This window comes from Syzygium oleosum, unplaced genomic scaffold, assembly GCF_021117445.2.
Source record: "Syzygium oleosum isolate NSW1041296 unplaced genomic scaffold, Sole_v2.1 Sole_v2.04, whole genome shotgun sequence".
NCBI classification, from domain to species: Eukaryota; Viridiplantae; Streptophyta; class Magnoliopsida; order Myrtales; family Myrtaceae; genus Syzygium; species Syzygium oleosum.
This window is the reverse complement of record NW_026607488.1, coordinates 13,875,513-13,903,022: the sequence shown is the minus strand read 5'-3', so window position 1 is coordinate 13,903,022 and position 27,510 is coordinate 13,875,513. Positions and strand designations below refer to the sequence as shown.

The 27,510-nt window shown below is 39.4% G+C and overlaps 1 pseudogene; it reads right to left on the bottom strand.

The window, feature by feature from the left end:
- LOC115664370 (disease resistance protein L6-like) overlaps positions 1–27,510 on the bottom strand; it is a 51,636-nt pseudogene that overhangs the window by 9,568 nt on the left and 14,558 nt on the right.

Below are 27,510 nucleotides of genomic sequence, written 5' to 3'. Positions count from 1 at the left end.
GGTTCAATCCAATTTGATTGAATTTGATATTGATGGGGTCAATTAATCATGATAGAGATCAAATTGTACCAAATTGGAACAAATGGAATCAAGGATTGAACTAGTTCAATCAGGCCAAATTTGGGGCTAACCGGCTCAACCCGGTTTAATTCAAATTGAACCGGTCTGATCGGACTGCCCATTTTCCGGTCGAAAATCCGACGATCAACGATCTATCCTAACTAATCTAAGCTGGCCACATCCTTTTGAGCCTAAAAATGACACAAATGCCCTCAATTGAAAATTACGAAAACGCCCCTAAGAGAAATTACTAAAATGCCCTTCTTGAAGAATTAAACAAATTAATTAGGGGATAAGCAAATCAATCGTGGCCATTCATTTAGAATTGATCATGACCATCCATGATGCCATGTCACCAATTCTCAGCCTTTAAAAAATATTTTTAATCATTAAAAATGCATTTTGGGCCATTGGATTAATCTAAGGGCTAAGATTCAAAGTTGAGAGGGGTATATAGTGTTTTTTCCCTCCAAAATTTGGGGGGGACACTCATTTTCAGATCTGAATTCTCTCTCTTCTCTCTCTCTCTCTCTCTCTCTCTCTCTCTCTCTCTCTCTCTCTAGCTCTCGACTCTCTCTCTCTCGTGTTCTCTCTCTCGGCCAGCCGGCATTCCGCCTCATCGCCGGCCAATTTCCGGCGAGCTGCTGCCCCACCGTCGTCCCCCACGGTGGTCCAAGGCTGGTCGCAAGCCTAGCCTCCTTCGCTGGTGGCCGGAGCATCCATTTCCGGCGGCTTCATCCTCTCGGCAACATCACCGGCGGTGCTGCCGGTGATGCGATCAGCAGGTTCAAGTGGCTGAACCGGCTGATCGGCGTCCCTCACGGCGGTCCCGATCCTCCAGCGACATTCCTCGACGTTTCCGTGCGGCTGTGGTGTCCATTTGATCGTTGAACAGCCACCGGATCGCATTCCTTGATTCAATTTTCCATTACTAGTTCATTCGTGCTATAACGGATCGATTCTCACTATATTTTGTGCGATCTATTATCATAGGTTGGCCGAGCTTTCCGAGGCTTCTCCGTGCTGTCCTTGATCTGAATACGGAGGCCGGATCGCTCGATCGTGCGTCGAAGCATCGTTAAACAAGGTAAGTGCACTTGAACGTGATTCTGCAAATTCGTGTTCTGGAAAACCTGCACGTTTGAGATGCTGATTTGAGCTCGTTAACGTCGAAATCTCGCAAAACGATGAACTAGAGAATCATAGAATGCGTTTTAAGCTTTGATTTGACATATTGCATGCCTCGATCGGACTTGATTTGCTATGTCAAAACACTTTCGGAAGTTAGGATCAGAATCTGGATTGTGATGTTCAATTCTGTTCAGATGATTTCCTGATTGACGTTGTTATGTTTGATGATTTTTCTGATTTTCTACGATCATTTTTTGAAAAAATCTTCTTCATGAAAGTTGTAAAAAGCATCTTAATCTGTTCATCATAAAATTTTCATAAAATTCCAAGCATGTTTTCCTTGTACGATGTGCAACGTCATGTGTGCATGAATCTGGTGACAGATTAGTTTCAGACTGACCTTCGTGTGTTCTTCGATTTTCATAAATTCGTGTGTTCCAAATATGAAAAAGTTTTCTTCACGAAAGTTCACGCTGAGATCGAGATCTTTCTATTGATACTGATTTCATCAAAATCGAAGGTCATTTAAATTTTCAAAAGAAATTTTCACAATCTGATCAGTATCTGTGTCCAGATCTGATTTTCATTCCTTTGGAGTTCAAAAGATGTTTCTCCGAATTTGATGAAGTTAGAGTCCTTTTTAGCGAAAACTCAAAACATGAAAGTTGTTGCACACGAAGAATTCTAACTGTCTAAAAATTTTCACGCGGTTTTGATAAGGTTTGTTATTTTTCCCGCCATTATTTTGAAAACCCTAACAGAACCGAGTCCAGCCTGTCACTGAGATCAAATTTGATATTTTCGGGAAAATCGGCTTGGATTTAGAAAAAAATGGTCTTCTTGACTTTCGATCCTCATGTCATAAGTTTTCTAATGACACCTGAATCATTTCATTTGGACGTCATTAGGGTAGTTAATCACATCTGAACAGAAGCAATCCGAATTAGATAATAACTGAATAAGTGGTCTCCTTATGAAGCCCACTTCTCATTGTTTGATTGGCTTTGAAATAAGGCCCATGGGCCTGAATGCATGCTTATTTCATTGCTATGCATGTGTTTGTTAGATGAATGTTAGGCCCGGTGCATGTTCGGCGGGTAGTCCATTGTGGTCACTTAGAACCCGACTTTAAAGGTTAATTGATATGAGTTGCCGTTTTGTGAATGCAAATGGTAGCCCGTTATCATTAACCATTGATCAAATAATATTAGATGATTAGGTGGGTGGTGAATCGAAATGCATGAAAAACAAAGGCCAATCCCGAGGCCCGTGCTTGATTAGTGAATTGTTTGCACCGTTGTTTTTCTTTGGTTATTCTTTTGGACATTGTTTGTCGTGAATGTATGTTGTGAATGTAAACGCCGACACCCGAAAGACGGTCCATGGGAAGATAATCCAAAATGGTGAAAGACCAAGACGATTGACCGATGTCCAATCCGGTCTCAATTTGTATTCATTTAATGATGGCGATAGACCGATGTCCGATCCGGTTTCAATTTGTATTCAATTCATTCATTCCCGATCATGTCTCGGGTTTTCAATTCGTGTTGTAATAAACACCCGACGAGTTGCGGGTTTTTTACTTTCTCGCACTTAGAATTAGCTCGTCTTTTCAATACTTTGAGTGTTTACTTTACGTAATGCCTTTCAATACAATCGTTTCTTTCTTTCTTTTCTAGACTAAGATAGGATTAGTTTAGAATCTTAAATGAAAACAACAAAAACAAGATGCATGATCACATTATGGACCAAAACTTTGGCATGAAAATGGTAAAGAACAAATGCATGACAACTTAGATAACAACCATGTTAAGTTTAGCGGTACCAAAAGGGCGTTAATAGAAATATTAACGTAAGCTAGTCCCCGAACCTTTGATCTCTGGTTTTCGTAGAAACCAATACGAAATTCCCACGTATTGGTTAGGTATTCTAGCCGACCTCCGACCTAGGCTAGTGGCGACTCCTTAAAAGATAAAATTGATCCTCTGTCGCGCGAGGTATGAATTAGGGAAGATTCACGTTCATGAATAGTGGACTGTACGGATGAACCATCTTTTATGATGTACCGTATAGACCGTTTCATGAACACTTACCTCTAAACCCGCCCCATCGAGTTCGGCCCTCGAGGGGTAGGTCGCGACAGGTATGAAGGCAGATATTGCTAAGCACGTGGCTAAGTGCCTGACATGTCAGCAAGTGAAAGCGCAACATTGTAAGCCAGGAGGATTGTTGCGACCTTTGGAAATCCCAGAGTGGAAGTGGGAGCACGTAACTATGGATTTTGTGTCGGGATTGCCAAGAAGTCAAAGAGGCCATGACACTATTTGGGTGATTGTCGATAGACTAACTAAGTCGGCACACTTTTTGGCTGTGCAGAAGGATTTCGCATTAGATCGGTATGCAGAGCTGTATGTGCAGCAGATAATTCGATTGCATGGGGTATCGGTAACGATTACGTCAGATCGTGATCCCAGATTTACCGCCAATTTTTGGAAAAGTCTACAGACGGCATTGGGATCGAAGCTGCAGTTTAGTACAGCTTATCATCCACAGACAGATGGCCAGTCTGATAGGACAATTCAGACTTTAAAGGATATGCTTCGGGCATGTGTGCTGGATTTCCAAGGTAAGTGGGAGGAACAACTGCCCTTAGTAGAATTTGCTTACAATAATAGCTTCCAGTAGAGCATTGGAATGGCGCCTTTTGAAGCGTTATATGGTAGGGCTTGTAGAACGCCCGTATGTTGGGACGAAGTGGGAGAAAGGACTATAACTGGGCCAGAGTTAATTGAACAATCGATTGAGGCTGTTAAGATCAATCGTGAAAGGCTGAGGACAGCGCAGAGCTGTCAAAAGAGTTACGCAGACAGAAGGCGAAAACCTTTGGAGTTTCAAGTTGGGGATCATGTTTTTCTTAAGGTATCGCCCATGAGGGGATTATCCAGGTTTGATAGGAAGGGAAAGTTGAGTCCGCAGTACGTAGGACCTTTTGAGATATTGGAAAGGATCGAAGAATTAGCATATCGTCTTGCACTTCCGCCGAATTTATCGCAAGTGCATAATGTGTTCCACGTATCAATGTTAAGGAAATATGAACCGGACCTGAAGCATGTGTTGAATTATGAGGAGATAGAAGTAGATGACAAAGTGTCATATGTCGAGAGGCCGGTAAGGATTGAAGATCGGAAAGAATGGCTTCTAAAGAACAAGACGATCCCAATGGTCAAGGTTATCTGAGAGCATCACGGGACAGACGGCACAACTTGGGAAAGTGAAGAGGTGATACAACGTCAATACCCCCAGTTGTTTGACCGGTAGTAGGATTCGTAAATTTGGGAGTAGTGGTGAGATTTGTAAATTTCGAGGACGAAATTTTTGTAAGGGGGGAAGAGTTGTGACATCCTGAAAAATAGTCCATTTGGGATTTGTAAAATACTGAGTTTTATGAATGTACTCGTAGTTAGTTCTCGCCCGGAACTGATCATTCCTGGGATGCTAACCATTAGGGAAAGGCTAATCAGGGAATTAAATTCGTACGACTAAAAAAAATTCGATCGTGGATTGACTTTCGACCATTAAATTGTCGAGGTGATATTTTGAGCCACTGTTGGCCGATCTAAGGATAGTCAGGGGTCAGTTCGCCACTGTCATAATAGTGGATCGCGGGTGACACCGCTGGACCACGAAATGAATTGACGAACGATCCTGAACCTATACCGAACGATCGTGCCCCACGGATCTAGTAATTGATCCTCGCGATTTTATTGACAACCGAAGTCGTGACGGTCTGAATAAATTGCACGTGACTCGATTTAGTGTCAGTCACGGGTCGAATAAGCGAATTTCCCCAACAAGCCGCCCGTTAGTTTGAGAAACGCTCGAGTTACGTTTAATAGAATTGAATTATTTAATTCAGCCCAAATCGAACACCGGAAAATTTGGAAGTCACAACGGGAAGTTAGGACGACGTTGCGGTTGTAACGTGCAATTTTTGTTGCGCCCGAATCCTTCAGAAAAACTTGATATCGATGAAAAACGGAGAAAGTGACCAAAATGCCCCTAAGAGTTAATAAAGGATTAGTTTTGTTGGACAAGGGCATTTTGGTCATCTTAGGCCCAAAGTTGGAAAAGGCATAATTACCCTTGGATATTTTTAAGTAAGATTCAATCCTAGCCGTTGATTTTTAGATTGGATCGAATCTCGGCCGTCGGATTAAAAAGATTAGAGGGGTATTTTGGTAAATTACCAAAAAAATGGTCAAAATTGGATAATTAGCCCTTGACCCCTTTTCTCTCTCTCCTCTCTCTCTTCTTTCTGCCCACTCCATCGTGAATTTCCCCCCTCCCTTTTTGGCTGTGAAGCCCCCCTCCACCGTATACTCTCTCTCTCTCTCTCTCTCTCTCTCTCTCTCTCTCTCTCTCTCTCTCTCTTTGCCGATCACCGCCGTGCCGCGCCGCGCCACCGCCCCGCCGCCTCGTACCCCTCACGCTGCCCCCATCCCGCCGTTCTCTCTCTCTCTTCCTTTTCGGTCCTCCCTTTGGCCGTGAGCCCCACCGGCCACCGGCCACCGCCCAAGCCGTGCCGTCGCCACCCAAGCCGATCGCCGCCACCCGGAAGCCGTACGTCATCGCCGCCATTCCTGATTAAGTGCCGCCGCTTTCCGTTCTAGCCGCGATAGTCTAGAACGCGGGTAAGTCGCGCTCTAAACCCAACTTAGGACTTCGGGTATCGATGGGCGATTTTTGGGCGAAATCTGGTAAAAGTTAGGTGCGGAATTGCATGAATAGGGAGTGAAAATTTTATGGCGGGCCTTAGGATTTAATTCGGGCAATATTTATTGGAAATTCAAAAATAACAGTGGCTGTGGTCTACTGTTCATGGGGCCGTGATGGGCCGATCGGGACGCAAGTTGGATTTTTTGAACCGAGAATTTATGGTGAGAAAGTCCCGTGAAGGACCGGAATCGATTTGGCGTCGTTTGGTGGGATAAACATAATGATTTCTGTGTTTTACGTGCGTTTGAAAATAATTAGACTGTGGTGGTGAAATTAAATGTGTGATTGTGCAATTGGTTGAGTTAATTATGTTTGTTGGGTGCACGCGTGGGCCAGATTATTTTAATTACTATTATTGGCCGTGTTGATTGCTGGGTGAGAATGGTTTGTGTGTAATTGATGCGTGCACGGGCCATGTGTGATTGGCCAGTTGCGTGTGGTAAATGCTTGTTGAGCATGTGCCTGAGTGAGAAGGAAATGTGGTGTGATAAGTATTCGTGGAAATTGTGCCGTCCTGAGGCGTGTACGTTTATGCGGGACGATGCCCGGTTTTACCGGAAGACTGCCAGCTTGAGGCGTGTACTTCAACGCGGGTTGTGCAGTAGGTGGTAGGTGTTGAGCCTGAGGCGTGTACGTTTACGCGGGCAAGAAACATGGCCTCAGACGTGTACGTTTACGCGGGCCTGGAAGTATTGTGGAAAGAGGTCGCAGTATACCTGAGGCGTGTACGTGTACGCGGGTCACTGGCGAGGAATGTGAGTGGGATATGATGAGAATGAGGTCGCAGTGTACCTGAGATGTGTACGTGTACGCGGGTCACTGGCGAGGAATGTGAATGGGATATGATGAGAACGAGGTCGCAGTGTACCTGAGGCGTGTACGTGTATGTGGGTCACTGGCAAGGAATGTGAATGAGACATAATGAGAACGGAATGAGTGCATGACATGAAAATTTGTGCATGCTTGCGATTGTGTTGATGTGCCTGCTATGTGATTATGTGGTGTAAGTGTGTGATTGTGTTTTGTGAAATTGTCTGGAGGTACGTGATAGCCTAGGTGGGGTTTAGGGGTGAACTTGCTGAGAAGTGTTCTCATGGTTGTTTCAACCAACAATTTCAGAATCCCGACCGGATCCATGAATCCTCCGCCACCACCACCAGTGCATTTTGGGGTACCAGTGCACATCGAGATTGAGGCAGAATCAGAATCTTCATATGAACAGACCGATCAGGAGAGTTCAGATTCAGAGGACGAGGAGTCAGACTCGGAATGGACACCTAGCAAGGGGCGTAGGGGCTAGTGTAGGGGGTTAAGAATAGGTGTTTTGGATGAGTACCATTTTTGGAGTTAAAATACCAGGTCATCGATCTCTTTTTGTATATGGTGGTTTTTAAGGCGGTGCACAAGTGCTTATGGTGGTTGTAATCTGTAAATATTTTATAAGTGGGTAATGAAAAGAAATGTGTGTATTCTCCCTGAATATTCTCCCCAGTTTAATTGTCCGGGTGATTTGTGGTTTCCGCTGACAATTTAAATCTCTGATGGTAAACTGAGGTCGGCAATACCTTGGGACATCACACTGAATCGACCCGGCAAGGGTGTCGCGTGCCCGATGGGGTTCGGGGCGTGACAGTTGGCCACTTCGAAATTTGAGGGACAATTCCACCACTGAAGCCATCTTAATTGAGGAAGCAAGTTTTGGAAATCTCCGATGAAATTCACACCATACACTTGAAGGAATCTCAAGTTGGTGAGTTCATTAAATTGTTCACCTCGGTAGCTTTTTCTGCCACAATCGCCAAGACTAAGGGCCTCAATCTCACTAAGCCTACCATAATAGTCAAGACAAAGGGCGTCAATCTTGCTAGTGCCCTGCAATTATGAAACATTGTTGACCGTAAGTTTTAATTGATGAAATGAGACCAACTGTATATAAGAAAAGATGGACTAATATCAATTTGATATCATACTATTATGATATAGGCTTCTTACTTTCAACTTGGTGAAATGACAAGTCGTCATTGCATGTGATTTATCTAATTTATGTAAAAATGTGAAGCTCAAGAAGGTGTTTTCGAACTTTTACTCTTCCAATCATGACTTCCGCAAATTTGCACAGTTTGAATTACCAAAAAAATTTTTGATAAAAAAAATTACAAAAACTTGCATCCTTTCAAAATTACAATAGAAGCCCTCTCTTTATACATAACACTAACTCATATCCTTTACATGTGAAACAGCACAACCCTAACTCATATCCTTTACATGTGAAACAGCATGACTCTTACAGTCCCAACACATCTATCAAAGTTGTCATCAAAATATGTTTAAAATTTAGAGAATTTGCATTGTAGATCCCCCTATTACTCTGGTGTACCTTGTTTGCAATTCTCAATAGCAAAATGAAAACGAGAATGTCATCTCAAAAAGCATGCACATGTTTTAGATTCCTTTCTTATTATGTGTTTGTTTAATGAGTTTTTTTAATTATAAATGGAAGAAAAATCGATTATATATCAAATGTTATATAGATGATCTTTACTCCTCTTTTTATTAGTACAGATGTTTGATGCAACATTTTCATTATCTTGTTTATTTTGTTACAGTGAAATAGCACAAATTAATGAGATCTTGCTTCCAGAAAGATTGTACATGAAGATTGATTAAATTGGGTACCAAGGGAATTCAAGTCTTTTACATTTTTCTTCCGTTGTAACCAAATATTTAGGGACCTCAAATTTATTTTGTCTTAGGTGATGAATTGCACAGTGAGCACAAATCATGAGAGTTGAAAGACGGATTTGTTTGGTGATTTGAATATTTCCTTCAAACTTTTTTTCTTTCGGATGAGGTACTACTTATTTTTCCTTCAATTTTTTTTGTATATTATCGTATTTTCGTCAATAACTTTATAGATGCCCTTTTTTCAGTTCTAAGCAATGTTATATTTAGTTGATTACATTTTCATTTGTGCAAAAATATGTTCGCTGAAATGCATTGGTAGAAATTTTTTTACAAATCTTGTAACTTCATTATATTTAGTGTTTTTTTAATTAAAGATACTCATGACATTTGCATATGCTTGTCTGATACTTGCACAAATCATCCATATGTTGTAATTGCTTTTAGTTGCATACCTTTTAACTTTCATGCTAATAATGAAAATTAATCAAGACACAAAATTCAAAACCATAATTATTTACATCACAAGTATTGGAATGAGCCATTGCTTTGACCACCTGTCTAGGAAGTAATACGTTTGGACCGGAATTTCTCTTTGCATTTTGAGTGGTGTAGCTTCTAGACGACTTTTTTTTTTATGGTACATACATAATGCTTTTGCATTAACAGACACTTGGTTTGGAAAACGTAAGTTTTAATAGACACATTTCTACTTATTACACATGTTGTTCATGAAACAAAACCATGTAATAACTATTACATAACTTAAACCAATCAACATATAGCTACTACAGCTTTATTACGTTACAATGTAATAGTGATTATATTGTAGCCTTATTCCATTTCCGTAACCATACGGGTTGTTAGTGTAATTTGTTGACCACCTCTAGTTTTGTAAATTCATTGAATTTGTGAAGAATAGGGAAGATCAAGATCCTGAGACTAGAGTGCAAAGCAGAAGTTAAAAGTGTTTTGAGTGTTAAAAATCTAAGTAAAATATTTATGGCTCTATTGTTCCGTTTATTGTAAAGATTTAACTTTTTTCTTCTAATGTCTTATTTTAATCCATAGATCTTACCAAACAACATAACATATATATTTTGTAGCAATGGGAACAATTTATGAATTTATCTTTTATTATGTGCGACGGCTTCATATTTGACAAGTAAATAATATTAAAAGCATACTTGTCAAATTACAGATCAATATCATATTGGACTCATATTTGACATATACATAATATTAAAAAATCAATAAAAAAGATATCCATCATCACAAGAAAACTTATAGTACATGCTTTAGGAATAAATTAATATAATCAAATTACCCATCATGGAAGAAAAAATGTATATGTTTAGAGGAATCTATTACATGGATGCATAAATTTCAACAATAAGTATGACACAATGTAGCAACGACTGTTATGATTGAAAACGTGTATGGATAACCATTGTGACTAAGAAATATCCATCATCATTGTTTAGCATGCTTTACAAACAAATGAATGTAATAAATTTGTCCATCATAGAAGGAAAAAGAACATATGTTTAGACGGATCTTTTTACGTGGTTATATATAAATTTCTACCATAAGTATAACAAAATGTATAATTAGTGATGGCTATTATGATTAAAAAGTTCTATGGATACTCATTATGAGAAAAAATTTTGTTCTATTTCACAAGCAGATTATATAAAAAAATTATGTAACATGATAGCTCATATTTAACAAATAAATTACTTATAGGTACTAATTATGTGCTATAAAATGCTCATTATGAAGATGTAGAAATATCTATTATAACATGGTAGCTAATACTTGAGAAATAAAAAATCGACAAAAAAGTTATATAACATGGATAGCCCATATTTAACAAATGACGATATAAAGATTAACTAAATCTTTGCTAAATACAATGCTCACTTGGAGTTGAACGATGCAGTCATAATTATTACAACATGAAAGCCTATATTTGACAAATGAATATTATCGGGGGATTAACAGAAAAATTAATCCAACGTCATAGAACTAAAAAAGTATTAGCAAATTCACGGAAGAAAATTATCCACTATTATGAAAAGTCAATAGAACGAAATAATATATAATTAGAGCGTTATACTACACAGTTGCGTATATATCATAAATAAATATGAAAGTGACATTAACAAATCAATAGTGTTAACTAACGATTGACAACAAAGGACTCAATTGCACAAACTTGGAAAGATAAAGGACTACATTGAGCAAAAAAAAAATAGATAAAAGACTAAATCACACAAACAATAATACTTAGGGGCTACTAAATCTGTACTTAGCCCAACTTAAAAATTACAGGAACCTTGATAGCCAATTGTCACAAACGAATAGAGGTCTCATTATCATAACAAACAACTCATAAGAAGTCAATAATGAGTAGAAGAAAAAAGAAAGAACCAGACCTAGCAAGAAATCAAAATAAGAATCCGAACATCAAACATGCACGTCAAAATGGTATGAGAAAAAGCAAGGCCTCAACAATTTATGAGAGCTTTTCTCTAAAAGTGCTCTGTTAATCATTATGTTTTTGTAGTTTTGTTGTTGCATTGAAGTTACCAAAAGGAGAGTATCCAAGAACTCTTACCTTGTTACTCTCGAGCACATCCGTGACTTCCTCACGAATCCATAATCTGCTACGCTTTTGAGGCTTCTTTTGATTTTCTAGACGAACAATTTCCCTTCCAAGATCTCTCAGTTGATCATGCATCATCAGTGTGCCGTATTCATCTACTTTAATGAGGGACATAAGACTCAATACTTCAATCCCCTTCCCGGGGAAAAAATCACAGGCATCCCACATATAAGTCGGATTTTGTTTAGATGCTCCAATAAAAAAACATGCAATATCCAAAAAAATCTGTTGCTCCTCATAATCTAATGCTTTGTAACTTATCCCCAACGTCTTTTGCGCCTTCTTATCAGGCACTTTCTTTAATTTCTTTGATGTATCTTTCCATGCTTCCTTTGTCTTTCCACATAAGAATGAACCTATAACTTCAAGAGCTAAAGGAAGCCCCCCAGTAGTAGATACAATCTCATAAGAGATATCCTTATAATCACTAGGAGGAAAATCCTTTCGAAACGCATGTCTACTAAATAAAATCAATGATTGATCCAAAGGCAACTCGTTGAGTTTATACATGTGGCTAGCCCTAGCCTTGTCAAGAATACTCTTGTTTCTAGTTGTGATTATGACTATACTTCCTGCTTTAAACCAACTACCATCTCTGACCAAAGCATTCAACTGAGTATTATTATCCATATCATCAAGAAGAGTGAGAATTTTCTTACTTGTAAATCATGATTTGAGGACACTGATTCCTTCATCGACATTAGACACCTCACATGAACTTCCTATTATGTCAGAAATGAGCTGCTTTTGTAGGCATTTAATACCCTCGCGCTGAGATGTTTCTCGAATATTAGCTAGAAAGCTAAAATCCTCAAAATGACTAGACAGTTTGTTGTATAACACCTTTGCAAGAGTTGTCTTACCAATGCCGCCCATTCCATAAATTCCAATAATCCATGTACCATTGAATTTAGCATCTATCTTACTCATAATCTGTTCCACACGATCATTGGTTCCCACCAACTGTTCGGGAACATTTAGCTGAAAAAGTCTTTTTAACTCACTCATAACTCTTCTTACTACCGTTTTGACTAATACCGCTTTCTGCCTGTCAAATAACAATATAAAATTTCAATATATGATGGCAATGTTTGTATGCTTTTTCAAGTAAGATCTATTTATTAAAAACTAAATAATGTTTCGATGGAGAAAAATGTACCCGTTATCAATTTTATTGGATTCCCATCCTTTTAAGTAATTGACTTCTTTGAGTGCATCTTCCCATTCTTTCACAACCATTTGGTCCGAATTTTTTTTATGTGCATTGATAGCATCTCCAAATCTCCCTGCAAGATGTCGCACGTTTGAGGGTTCCACTTTGTAAAATATGGGTAACACTATTTGCCCTTTACTTCTCTTGCACTTCAACATCTGAACCAGCTCATGAAGGCACCATTTGCTAGAAGCGTAGTCCTCCGAGATAATGGGGATTGAGATCATAGACTGTGTAATACTATAGAGAAGCTCCGAACCAATCTCCTCACCAACAAGGAGCTCATTGTCGTCTCTGAATACATGAATTCCTGCATCAACAAGACTAGTATAGAGATAATTGGTGAAGCCTTTGCGAGTGTCTTTTCCTCTAAAGCTCAAGAACACTTGGTAATCATTTCGTTTCGGCTTTTTGGCTCCATCTTCATAATCACCTACATGTGGAGAGGTCGATGAGGAAGACACTCCGTATAGCAGATCTTCTGAATGAGTATGTTTTTTTCTTTTCATCTCGAGATTGATGGAGCAGAGCCTCAAAAGAAGGGGAATATGGAAATCCCAGATCTGGGATGTGCAAAAATGTCTCTCAGAACTCAATTCAGAGCTACATTCAAACAAAAACAAAAGCTCTCGTCCAACTCATCAGAAGAAAATGGAGTGATCAAAGCAGGAAAGAGAGAAGAGGAGAAGAGCAAGTAGTCACCGATTACCTGAGGAGTGCTCAAACAACACAATCCACACACTACTATGATCTCCACCGATTCTCAGTCTTCGATCTTGGATTACCCACACGCACCGCTCTTTATTGTGCGTGCTTGAACAATGCTGAGTTCTAGCCATCCAACGATCCAAGACTCTTCATGCCAATTGAACCGCTACGATGCATGTTGCGCGGAAAGGTCAATTATTGCAGGCGCAATTTCCGCAACACTGCTTGGAAGGTGCATGGAAAGACTTGACTTGACTTGCCTTTTCTGTTAACAATAAAAATAAAAAAGAAAGCTAACAAGGTATAGTCACATGCTCCTGGTGCTAACGTGTCACGCCCCGAACCCGGTGAGCACGCGAACATCCCACGACGGTCGTTAAGAATATGATGTCCCAGGATGCACTGCCGACCCGATCGATTCACTAACAATCATACGCATGCGGAAGCGAACTATAACACCCTATCAACATCACATATAACTCGGGGCAGCCAAGGAGACAGCGGAATACACATCAACAAAATAATTTTCATAAACACACTATTAACCCAAGTTCGGTACAATTTACAAGCCCAACCTGAGGGCGACTTGCCACCAATCGCACATACAGAAGGATCGGGTTAACTTAAACTCCTCTATAGCAAGGCTTCCAAAAGCGGAAAGTTCATCACATCCCCACATTGACCCTGGTCTCCGATCCTTACGTGACGTTTATTTGTCACCCCAAACCTAAAAATGTTTAACCACGGGGGGTGAGATAACTCAACAAGTAAGCTCCCTAAACCTCGTTTAGGAGAATACGTTGCCTCTGGATCATCCTAAACATACAAGTCTACTGAAATAAACGTGCCATAATACAATCACAGGCATTCTTACCTGGCTTAGACACACATATATGCCACAATGATGCATCAACCATATCACATAATCAAAGCATCTAATAAGAATTCACATGCATCAATGCATCACAGTCGCGCGTGCCTCGATTATAAAGCAAAACCCACTTGGGCACGTCCCATACCATGCCTAGCAGTTTTTACCCCATAATCAAGCATTATGCATCACACGTATCCAGATTATTCATGACCCGCGTAAACACACCTCAGGTCCAACAATACTTCTTCAGCCCGCGTCAAAACGCCTAAGGCTCAGTGTCTTTAGCCCGTGTAAACGAACACGCCTCAAGCGCAACACCATCTCCCTTTTTTCAACACAACCCGCGTAACATGCATCAGGTTGAACAACACTTCTATAGCCCGCGTCAAAACGCCTCAGGCTCAGTGTCTCTAGCCCGCGTAAACGAACACGCCTCAGGCGCAACACCATCTCCCTTTTTATGGCACAACCTGCGTAAAATGCATCAGGTTGGCGGTCTTCCGGTAAAACCGGGCATCGTCCAGCATAACACGCCTCAGGACTGGTTCAATTCCCTGCGTAAAACGCCTCATGGATTATGTGATCACACGAGCACACTGCACACCATATTTTTATCTGTACCCCGCATAAAACGCCTCAGGGCTTTTAGTGATCACTCATGCCATGCAATGCATTCACTTCGCATGTTAATCACACCACATGCTCACATAATGCATGTCAACTCAATCACAACACATGATCACCACCAAATCATCCTCGGTCTCAACAATATCAATCAACATGGACACCGCGTATTCAACATCAATTCACACGTACATAAGCACCATTCAGCCACGAGACCAAATCAATCCACATACACACGCCGAATTAGCCACATTCCCTTCCACGCACACGGTCACATTTAGGTAATCACCAACCGCCCTCGAATCAACGCGTACAACACATATTCAAGCATCAATTCCAGTCACGAAGGTAGCAACTATTCAACCTCGACACCCCCACCATTCCGCTCATAAAAATGAACATCCGTAGAATCGGGGTAAATCTGGGCAATTTATACAGTGACCGAAATCCCATCAAAATAAATAGTAAATAAACTCTAAAAATTCTGAAATTTTGACTATGTCATAGAAAACATCTTGATAAACATTTCTTATGAAGAACACAAAATCCGGTTCAATCTACAACGATGCCTTTTCGTCCCTCGAAACCAGACCATAATCAGTTCGCTCTAACAGACTGTTTTGTCCTCAAAATACATTTCTTTCAACACCCAAATCACCTTGAAAATCTTTGAAATTTTTATATATCATAGAAACGAAAGTCACCAACAACTTTTGTGAAGGAAGTTTATTGAAAATAGATCTAGAAAATTTTATAAAAATTCGGAAAGACAAGAAGGTCGGGATGAACAGTGTTCCGGACAGTTTTAAGACGGTCTGAAAATGGGTTTTCGTGCGACCCAAATGGCCTCCAAAAATTCCAAATTTAAAATATGTTTAACTTCAAGATGTTAGGAACAACTTTCATGAAGAACACCACCCAAGATTTGGCCCCCAAGAGTCTCCACAAAAATAGTAAACCGGGAAGGTACAGTAACCGCGAATCAGAAATTCACCTCAAATTTCAAAGATCCGAGCCTTAGTTGATATCCACCCAATTTCAACCCACAAAACTCACTCCACAATGCTCAAACTACCATCCAATAGCCACAAGAATATCCAAGAACACAATGAAAGATCAAGCTCTCCTCTAATCTACCTATAATCATCTCAATCAACCCCTAAACCAATCCATCCACAACCCATCACCCTAATCAAAGTTTAAAGAGAAACTTGCCTTTAATCTAAGCAAGAAAAGCCCAGCAAGCAGCAGCAAAGGCCTCGGCAAGGCAACAGCTCCGGCGAGCGGCGGCGGCGGCAACGCACGGTGGCTGAATGGCGGAGGTGGCCGGGCAAGCGGTGACCGGCCTTGCTTGGCCGTGCGCGCAAGGCAAGAAGGAGAGGAGGGGCTGGCCAAGAGGTGAGAGAGAGGGGGAGTTGGCCGGGAGGAGGGGGAGAGAGAGGTAGGCGTGAGAAATGAGAGGGAGAGAGAGAAAGAGAGAGAAAAAGAAATCAATAGGCTAGTCAAAGTCTACCCAAGGTGAAATTACCATCCTACCCTCTTCTCTACTTTCCATCCGACGTCCACGATTCAATCTTATCTTAAAATCAACGGCCCAGATCGATCCCCACAAAAAATATCCAAGGGTAAAATAGGAATTGAACAAAAAGGGTAGGGGCAAAATTATCCAAAAATTTTTATTTCTAAAGTGGGGGTGAAATGTCCAAAATGCCCTTCTCATTTTATACTTGACCTTAACAAAGTCCCAGAGGCAAAATGGTCATTTTTCACTTCCTGCCAAAATTTTAATTTTCTGATGAATCCGGACAAATCCGGGGCTGACCACGCTAATAACAACGTCGTCCAATTATTCTGTCGTGACTTTTGAAATTTTCAATACCCAAACTTGGTCTTTAATTAGTGACTAAATCCAAATAACGCAACTTGAGCATATCTCAAACTAACGGGTGGCTTTCAGGAAAATTCATATATTCGACCCATGGTCGATACTAAATGGAGCCACGTTTAAGTTCACTTGAACCACGGCGACCTCGATTGTCATGTAAATGCGAGGATCAATCACTAGTTCTGAAGAACGCAATCATTTGGAATAGGTTTGGGATCGTTCGCAAATTTCATATCCTGGCGAGGCGGAATCACCTGCAATCCAATTATATGTCTTTTGCAAATCGATCCGTAACCATCCTTGGATCGGTTTATATTAGCCCAAAATATCACCTCGACAATCCTTATGGTTGAAAGTCAGTCCATGATCAAGTTCTATGGTCGCGCGAATCTAAATCCCTAATTAGCCTTTCCCTACTGGTTAGTATCCCAAGAGTGATCAAGTCTAGGCAAGATTTACTACAAATGCGTTATTGAAATCAAGCATTTCATAAATACCAAGTGGGTCGAAATTTGGAATGTCACATAACGTCGATGAGTCGATGACAAAAACACATCAGTTGTCGGATTAAATCATATTTTGTTAAAAAAAATATCTGTACGACACTTAATATTTAAATAAGGAAAGTTGTTATTTTCAATCTATAATCAGATTTTTTTTTTCAAAAGAGTTTCCTTTGAAAAGGTAACTCACAAAACAAATCTATCCAAGAACAATTTCTCAAACTATATTTCTCCACGTCACCTCAAGCCTGAAGATAATCTAGTCATCATCAACCCCTCACCCGAGTCACTTTTGTCTCGGTCCTTAAATTAATAATTTTTGATGTTTTACATAAAATTTATTCTTTCAGTGTTGGCTAACGGATTCTCCATGATCAAATATTTATTTAGTAATACATTTTCACTTTTTATTTCGTTTGTTATTGAACTTTTTTATTTCGTGTGGACATTCTTCCTTTGCTTAGCCTTTAAGCCAAGATCATCACTTACAATATCATGACTCTGACCAATTATATTGTTGTGATCTCCACCGTTCTCAGTCTTTGACATTTTATTACCGACACAAAAACACTCTCTGCCATTAAAAAAATTAGAGAGCAATTTCCGCAATTTCCACGGCATTATGCGGAGGGTGCGTGGAAACTACGCAGGTGCTTCTTGACATGACTTGCTTTTTTTATTAATAGAAAATATAAAAGAAAACGCACGAACAGTACAATACTCATAAGTGATTAGAGAACTGTGTTAGATAGGATGGCAAATTGGCGTTAGAATAATATAAAGAAAAGTCCCCTTCTTTATAGCTCATTCAATTGGGATTAGCGTAAACGAAGTTTCTATCTAATTTCTCGGCTGCTGAAGGGTGACACCAGCTTCATTTCTTTTGCCCTTTTCTGTGGTTAAATTGAAGGAGCTGCTGTTGATTTGTTTTAGCAATGTCTAGAGAAAAGAGATGGTGGCAACTTTTAGGAGGAAAACGTTAACAGGAGTATCTTCCACACTCTTTTTAGCATCTAGTCATTTTGTAAAATGTTATGCTGATTTCTCTATTTAATTCAATTTCTTCACAATTAAGTTGCATGATATATGTTTGTGTGTATAGAGAGATATATCTGTACATGTGTCACAGCTTAACAAATAGTGGATCATTACTGCGAAGAAACCTTTTTAATCGGTGAAATTTTTCGATGTCCTTCTTATAGAATTCCAACCTCTTGATCAGAGAAATGCTATGCCACATTCATAAGAAAGTTTTTTCGTGTCTCTTTCTCTCTCTCCCTAACAAGTGAAAGATCAACATCATAATAGCATAGTAATGTGCATCTGTTGTGATGTACAACATTACGACACGTCAAAGTAATTAAGTACAACAACATCATAATAGCATAGTAAAATTGTTCTGTGACGTTATGATGTATTATTGTAATCAAGTGCAAAAATGGTGTGAAAAAAAAGTGTGCACGTAAAATTCTCAAAAGATGAGTAGGTCCGTTGCCTATTGACTTGCTTTTTTTTTTTTTCACCTTTTGAAGGTTGAACCTTTTTTTAAGCTAAAGGGATTATTCTTTTCAATCCGTAGCTTCAGAAAACTTCAAAGAAATTTCCTGTTCCAGATTTTTTTCATTGTCCTTTATAAGGTTAGACAAGTTAGTTAAGAAATTCTAATGCTAATAATAAGTAATGATGGGTATATGAATTCCCTTTAATTAGCCAAGAAGAAAAGCATATTGTTATATGACTTCAGTAATTTCTCACTCACTAAGATGATCATCCAGAAAGGATTGTTTTAAAAGATTCATTTTGGTTAGTGAGATAATTTTTTTTCGTTGCTCCTGTTAACAAACACAAAGAGACTGAAGCCTCATTATATAGAAATCTGTTATATTGGGAATGAGATATATTATGAAAAACAATAGAAAACGTAAACTTAAACAGTTTTCATTTTCAATGAACTGGAAATGTTTTTTCGAACCAAATGGGCCGTAAGTAAACTTGACTCTAGTTATTTTCAACGAAATCATGTTCACTAAAAAAAGTTTCCATGAAAATTATTTTCCAGTAATGATAATTTACAAAATCATGCCTTTCATCTATCGTCACGCGAGGGCTACAATCTCCATGGTCGCGGTGATGGGGCTCATCTCCACTGCGGGGATTGATTTTCACAGAGAGATAGACGTGGCCACGGAGGTCACGGTCTCTGTCGACTCTTTCCGATGGAGATCTGCAGTCACTGGAGGCCACGACTTCCATGGCTGCGGCTTCAAATAAAATATCCTTGCGCTCATATGCCCTATTTTTTCTTGGACCATTAGACGGTTTCTGAATCACGGTTGATGCCGTGGGGAAAGTTCATGTAATGGAATCTTAACTGTTCACGACATCAATGAACCTTTTTTTCTCGTCAACGACCCTCGCTGCCACTTAAAAAAGCCTTTATATTTGTGTCTAAGGAAGGAATCAACACAAAGTGATAAAAAAAAAAGGAGGAAATATCACATGCAATTCATTGTACTTTCAGGGTAAAACTTACAAATTCAAAGTTGTGCAATTTAAAATTTTTTAGCTAATTTGTCTATTCAATTCAATTTCTTCACGATCAAGTTGCATGATATACGTGTGCGTATATATAGAGATATATTTGTAGATGTATCCTAGCTTAACAAATATTGGGCCATTAATGTGAAGAAACCTTTTTAATGGGCAAAATTTTTCAATGTCTTTCTTGGAGAGTTCCAACCCCTTTATTAAAGTGATGCTATGCCACTTTCATAGGAAACTCCTATTGTATCTCTCTCTCTCTCTCTCTAGCAAGTGTAAGATTGACAAGTATTTTTTGAGTATGCTTTTCAAATAATTTAATTATGTGAATCGTATAAGGTCCCCACATTTTTCAATGGTTGAGATAAACTAACATTTTTGTTTTGCCAAAAAAATCATCAAGAATAGCGTGCAACCAAAGTCATGCATTTGATTACTCTTCTTTTCTATCTCGTGAGAATCGCAGTGTACATGAACAGCAACTCAGAATGAAAGAAAGGAAAAAAGAAAGAAAGATTGATTCAATGGCCTCTCAAAAATATGAGAAAGATGGGGCGGCTTCTGGTATGGCGCTTTTATGCATAACAATTTTGCCGTGTCTATCAGCCATTCGATGCAATTATTTGAATGTCATCTGTCCATTTAATTTGCGTTGAGCTGTGCAATCAAAATTTTGCCAGCGTGAACCATCAAATTGAGCATGGTAAAATTGCCATGTTCAAGGCCACTGGATCGCAGCAAAGACCGAAAGACGAGGAAAACTTTTATGGTATACCTATTGTAATGTTACAACACTACAACACATCAGAGTAATTAAGTACAAGAACATCATAAGAGCATATTCTATGACGTAATCAAGTGCAAAAGTGGTGTGAAACAGAAGTGTGTAACTAAAGATTTGTTGGGATTTTGGCACCAAAATCCCATAGAATTGAATGAGAAGTGTGTGGTTGAAAGTGTCCCACATAGGATAGAAGAGAGATGGGAGATGGGTTCAAATAGTTGAGCCTCACAAATGGGTTTGGGCCCCAAGGGGTACCCCACTTTTGTGGAAGAGAGAGGACCTACGTCAAGCTAGGTCGGTCCACCGCGCCGCCGTCCGTCCGGCCGGCTCTGTTCCGTTCCGGGTCCACCCTCTATCGGATTTTTATTTTTCCGAACAGACACGTTGTTTAGAACATTTTTCGCCACTTGATTAAGACCGAACAGTTTAGTTCGGAATAGTGACATCACTTCGTGGCATTCATTTTCCCGACGCACTCTACGCATATTCACTTCATCATTGTCATTTCGTGCGATTGTTCTGCAAAATTGCGCTCGTTGGAGTCCTCCGAATACGTACCGCTTCGGAGGAACGAGATCCGTTTTATCCTGGGAGACGATTGTCCAATATCCTCGGATACTGATTGAGGGGCCAAATTCGTCTTAAGGACACGACGTTATTTCGTTGGGCTCGGATCAACATTCTGCTTATTTGGTTGTACTGCTTTCAGGTTAGTTTTCTTAACGTTTGATTTTAATTTCTGGTATACGAACTTAGCCGACGACAATCTTAAGACGAATTTGCTTCGGTTCTGTTCGTATATTCTTATGCGTTGTTCATTGAGTTTTTCTATCAAATATCAGATTGCCGTTTCTTTAATTCGAACTTTTGTATAGTTCGTATGTTCCTTGTCATAGTCGTATAGAATACGATTCTGTTTGTACATTCTGGTCGCACATTCTGTTCGTTAACAAATTTTTCGTTTCTGTTCATATTAGAAATTTTCAATTCTGTCCGTGAACAAATTTTTCATTTCTGTTCATATTGAAATTCTCAATTCTGTTCATGACCAATCGATTCTGTTCGTAGTCATATATTTCTGATTCTGTTCGTGAATATGTTCTGTGTTTATATTTCAGAAATGGCTTCGGCTTCGACTCCAGTTAATCCTATTCCGAATCACGGAGAAAAGCCAGAAAAGTTCAATGGTACGGATTTCAAGAGATGGCAACAAAAGATGTTGTTCTATCTCACGACCTTGAACTTGGCTAGATTCCTCAATGAGGATGGTCCTAAATTGGACGTTGGAGAGACAAATAAAGAAAAGCTTGCTGCTGTGGATGCATGGAATCATTTTGACTTCCTGTGTCGCAATTATGTCCTCAACGGTCTGGACAATACTCTCTATAACGTATATAGTCCGCTAAAAATGGCTAAAGAGTTATGGGATAGTCTGGACAAGAAATACAAAACCGAAGATGCCGGATTGAAGAAATTCATTGTCGGTAAATTTCTGGACTTCAAGATGGTTGACTCAAAGACCGTCTTAAGTCAGGTTCAAGAGCTTCAAGTGATTATGCATGATATTCATGCTGAAGGAATGACTCTAAGTGAGACATTTCAAGTGGCTGTATTCATTGAAAAATTGCCACCATCCTGGAGAGATTTCAAAAATTATCTCAAACACAAGAGAAAGGAGTTGTCACTTGAAGACTTGATTGTTCGGTTGAGGATAGAGGAAGACAATAGAAATTCCGAGAAGAAAGTTGGCAGCAATTTGGCGGTCTCAAAAGCCAATGTTGTTGAAGAAGGATCAAAACCCAACAAGAAGAGGAAAATGCCTAGCAAGTCTAGAGAGGGATTCACCCAAGGCCTGAAGAAGTTCGTTGGCAAGTGCTTCAACTGTGGCAAGTCTGGACATCGAGCCAAAGACTGCAGAGCCAAGAAAAGACAGAAAACTCAGGCTAATGTGGTGGAAGAAATTTCCAATGGTGTTGATGATATCAATCTAACTGCCATGATATCCGAGTGTAATATGGTGGGAAACCCCAAGGAGTGGTGGATTGATACTGGAGCAACTCGTCATATCTGTGCAAACAGATCGATGTTCTCGTCCTACACAAGTGTGGGGGGTGATGAAAGACTTTATATGGGTAATTCATCAACCTCTAAGGTTGAAGGTGTTGGAAAGGTTACTCTAAAGATGACATCTGGGAAAGTTGTGACACTAAATAATGTGCTACATGTGCCAGACATACGCAAAAATTTAGTGTCCGGATCTCTTCTTAGCAAGAATGGCTTCAAGTTGGTTTTTGTATCCGATAAGTTTGTACTCTCCAAGAATGAGATGTATGTAGGAAAGGGTTACCTTAGTGATGGTCTTTTCAAGTTGAATGTAATGACTGTTGTACCCAATGATGTTATGAATAAAGTTGTTTCTGCTTATGTGCTTGAGTCTCCTAATTTATGGCATGCTAGATTAGGACACGTTAACTATAAGTCGATAAAGAAATTAATGAATATGGGACTGTTTCCGAAATTTGATTATTCAAGTGAGAAATGCCAAGTGTGTGTTGAATCTAAATTTTCTAAGCCTCTTTTTCATTCTGTAGACAATAGAGTCTCAGAACCTTTAGATTTGATACACACAGATATATGCGATATGAAATCAATACCGTCAAGAGGTGGTAATAAGTATTTTATCACATTTATAGATGACTGCTCGAGGTATTGTTATGTTTATTTGCTTAGTAGCAAAGATGAGGCTGTGAATGCTTTTAGAATTTATAAGTCCGAAGTTGAAACTCAGTTGAATAAGAAAGTTAAAATGATAAGAAGTGACAGAGGAGGTGAATATGAATTTCCTTTTGAGGAAATTTGTACTGAGTTTGGTATCGTTCACCAAATGACTCCTCCTTATACGCCGCAATCTAATTAAGTGGCGGAAAGGAAAAACCGGTCTTTAAAGGAAACAATGAATGCATTGTTGAATAGTTCCGGTTTACCACAGAATTTGTGGGGGGAAGCTGTTTTGACGGCGAATTTTATTTTAAATAGAGTACCCCACAGAAAGACACAACAAACTCCTTATGAGAAATGGAAAGGCAGAATGCCTAACTTGAATTATCTCAAAGTGCGGGGGTGTTTGGCTAAAGTTGCGGTTCCTAAGCCTAAAAAGGTTAAGATAGGACCAAAGACTGTTGATTGTGTCTTTATTGGATATGCTCAAAATAGCAATGCATATCGTTTTCTTGTTCACAAGTCAGAGATCTCAGATATACATGTTAGGACGATCATTGAATCAAGGGACGCTTCGTTCTTTGAAAATATATTTTCGTATAACATAGTATATGAGCCAATTGATAATAATAAGAGGTCTCGAGATACTATATCTAGAAGTGATCCAATGGAGGATAAACCTAGACGTAGTAAAAGACAAAGGACTTCCACGTCTTTTGGACCTGATTTCTTAACGTATCTGTTAGAGAATGAGCCTCGGACATTCAAAGAAGTCAGAATCTTCGCCGAAGCCCCGTTCGGAAAGAAGCTATCAATAGTGAAGTTGAATCCATATTGTCAAACCATACATGGGAATTGGTTGACCTTCCTCCTGGTAATAAACCACTACAATGTAAGTGGATTTTCAAGAGGAAAATGAAAGCGGATGGTGCTATTGATAAATATAAGGCTAGGCTTGTAGTAAAAGGATACAAGCAACGAGAAGGTCTTGATTATTTTGATACTTATTCACCTGTTACTAGAATTACATCTATAAGGATGCTAATTGCCATAGCAGCGGTGTATAAGCTTGAAATCCATCAAATGGATGTTAAGACGGCCTTCTTAAACGGGGATTTGGAAGAAGAAATATATTTGGAACAACCCGAAGGGTTCATTGTTCCAGGACAAGAGAAGAAAGTATGTTGGCTTATCAAGTCACTCTATGGATTGAAACAAGCACCGAAACAATGGCATGCTAAATTCGACCAAGTTATGTTGTCAAATGGTTTTAAGATTAATGAGTGTGATAAATGTGTATATGTTAAGAACACTCATAATGGTTTTGCCATTTTGTGCTTATATGTAGACGACATGCTTATAATGGGCAGCAATAGTGAGGTTGTTAATGCGACCAAACGCATGCTCATAAGTAAATTTGATATGAAAGATATGGGGGTTGCAGATGTTATTTTAGGAGTTAAAATCCATAAGACATCTGGAGGATTAGCTCTATCACAATCCCATTATATCGAGACGATTCTTGGAAAGTACAAGAATCTAGATATTGTACCAGTAAAGATTCCGATAGATGTTAATTTACATCTTTCAAAGAATACTGGTGAAAGTAAGGCTCAAAATGAGTATGCTAGTATACTAGGCAGTTTAATGTATGTCATGAACTATACTAGGCCGGACATAGCTTGTGCGATTAGCAAGCTAAGTCGATTTACAGTTAGTCCAAATGAAAATCATTGGAAAGCAATGAAACGTTTATTGGGCTACTTAAAGCATACTCAAGATTATGCTTTGCATTACACAGAATATCCAGCGGTACTTGAAGGATACTGTGATGCAAATTGGATAACCGGCACTAAAGACACAAAATCGACAAGTGGATATGTATTCACACTTGGGGGAGCGGCAGTGTCTTGGAAATCATCCAAACAAACTTGTATTGCTAGATCCACTATGGAATCAGAATTTATTGCTTTGGATAAAGCCGATGAAGAAGCAGAATGGCTTCGAAATTTCTTGGAAGATATTCCTAATTGGCCTAAATCAGTGCCCGCTATTTGTATACATTGTGACAGTCAAGCGGCAATAGGAAGGGCAAGGAATGTCATGTATAACGGTAAGTCTCGACACATACGTCGAAGACATGACATAGTAAGACAACTTCTTTCTAGTGGAATTATCACCATTGACTATGTGAAGTCAAAAGATAATATTGCGGATCCATTGACAAAAGGCCTAACTAGAGAGATGGTTGCAAAAACATCAAGGGGAATGGGTTTAAGGCCTATAAACAAGTCATTATAGCGGAAACCCTACCTAGTTGACTGGAGATCCCAAGATCTAGGTTCAAAGGGACAACTAAGTTATGAAGACAGTATAGAGTACTGTCAAATTTTTTACTCATTCCCGGATGAAGACAGTACTAATATGTGAAGGTTAAGCAAAAGCTTTTAATGATTCTGAATTGAGTATGCGATATACTATATGTTCAGAAATCACCTATGTGAGTGTGAAGTGAGGGCCGCTTCTGTGAGAATTGAAAAGGCCGAATTCTCTAAAACACTCATGAGACCAGGCGGTGTTCATGGCCAAAACGAACACAACAGTGAGAACCAATTTTGTTCGAGAAACAGTTGTGTGATTTCTATTGTCTAGGCTTACATCAAAGGTCGACAGTTCAAAGACATCAAGTCTACTGATTGACTGAGTAAGTCCGATAGGTTTCACTAAGGAAAGTTCAAAGTCTCAGACTACTTATCCTGATGCAACGTTTTCTCATGGAATAATCGCACATTGCATTTCATGCATACACGAAGAGTCATGATATCTGAACTTCTCATTCATGTGGGGGATTGTTGGGATTTTGGCACCAAAATCCCATAGAATTGAATTAGAAGTGTGTGGTTGAAAGTGTCCCACATAAGATAGAAGAGAGATGGGAGATGGGTTCAAATAGTTGAGCCTCACAAATGGGTTTGGGCCCCAAGGGGTATCCCACTTTTGTGGAAGAGAGAGGACCTACGTCAAGCTAGGTCGGTCCAACCCCCGCGCACGCGCCGCCGCCGTCCGGCCGGCTCGGTTTGGTTCCGGGTGCACCCTCTATCGGTTTTTTATTTTTCCGAACAGACGCGTTGTTTAGAATTTATTATTATCATTTTTTAATTTTTTGGACAAACAAACATATCTGTTCGTGAGGTTCGAGGTTCGGTTCGCCCGAACGAAAACCGAAGCCCTTCGCGACTGTTCACGAACCGAACTGGTTCAAGTGAACCTTCGCCACTGTTCACGAAAACTTGCAACTCTTCATTTTTCGCCACTTGAATAAGACCGAACAGTTTAGTTCGGAATAGTGACATCACTTCGTGGCATTCATTTTCCCGACGCACTCTACGCATATTCACTTCATCATTGTCATTTCGTGCGATTGTTCTGCAAAATTGCGTTCGTTGGAGTCCTCCGAATACGTACCGCTTCGGAGGAACGAGATCCGTTCTATCCTGGGAGACGATTGTCCAATATCCTCGGGTACTGATTGAGGGCCAAATTCTTCTTAAGGACACGACGTTATTTCGTTGGGCTCGGATCAACATTCTGCTTATTTGGTTGTACTGCTTTTAGGTTAGTTTTCCTAACGTTTGATTTTAATTTCTGGTATACGAACTTAGCCGACAACAAGATTTTCAAAAGATGAATGGAATCAACACTGATGGAAGTTTCGCAGGAAAAATATGAGCTGACTAAGACATGGGACCGGTGGTATCCGTCGCCTAGTGACTTGCTTTTCTTTACTCACCCACTTTGATGACAAAAAATTTGCCTTAATCCTGCTTTTTTATCAACAGGGAAAAAAGAAACAATAAAGTGAGAGCATTTACACTTCTTGTGGACCTCCAATTGATTGTGTTCCTGAGTGGGTTGGAAATTGGAATCTAAAAGAAACTAAATATATTTGTTCATCTCTCTAATAAAAAATTGCTCTTTGTGACCCAAAAGAAGAAATAATTATTGAAAAAGATATATGATTTGTCAAATAATATAGAATGTGACACAAAAGTTAAATGTATTTTGGGTCTCATGCTAATTATGTGTACAAAGATTGTAGGTTCAACCTGTCAAGATTAGCACAGTTGGTTAGCAAATCAGAAATTTTCATCTTATAAATTAGAGTCAGATGTCCAAATCTCATCAAAACTACTCTAAGTCAAAGCCACCTGCGCACAATCCAAAGGTCTGAACTTAACCGGTTTATAAGTTTAGCAAGGTAATCATGTGCTTTCAAATAGCCAGCTTATATGCCGGTGCGTATGAGTTATCGTAAGTTTGCTCTTGCAGACACTGAAACTGAA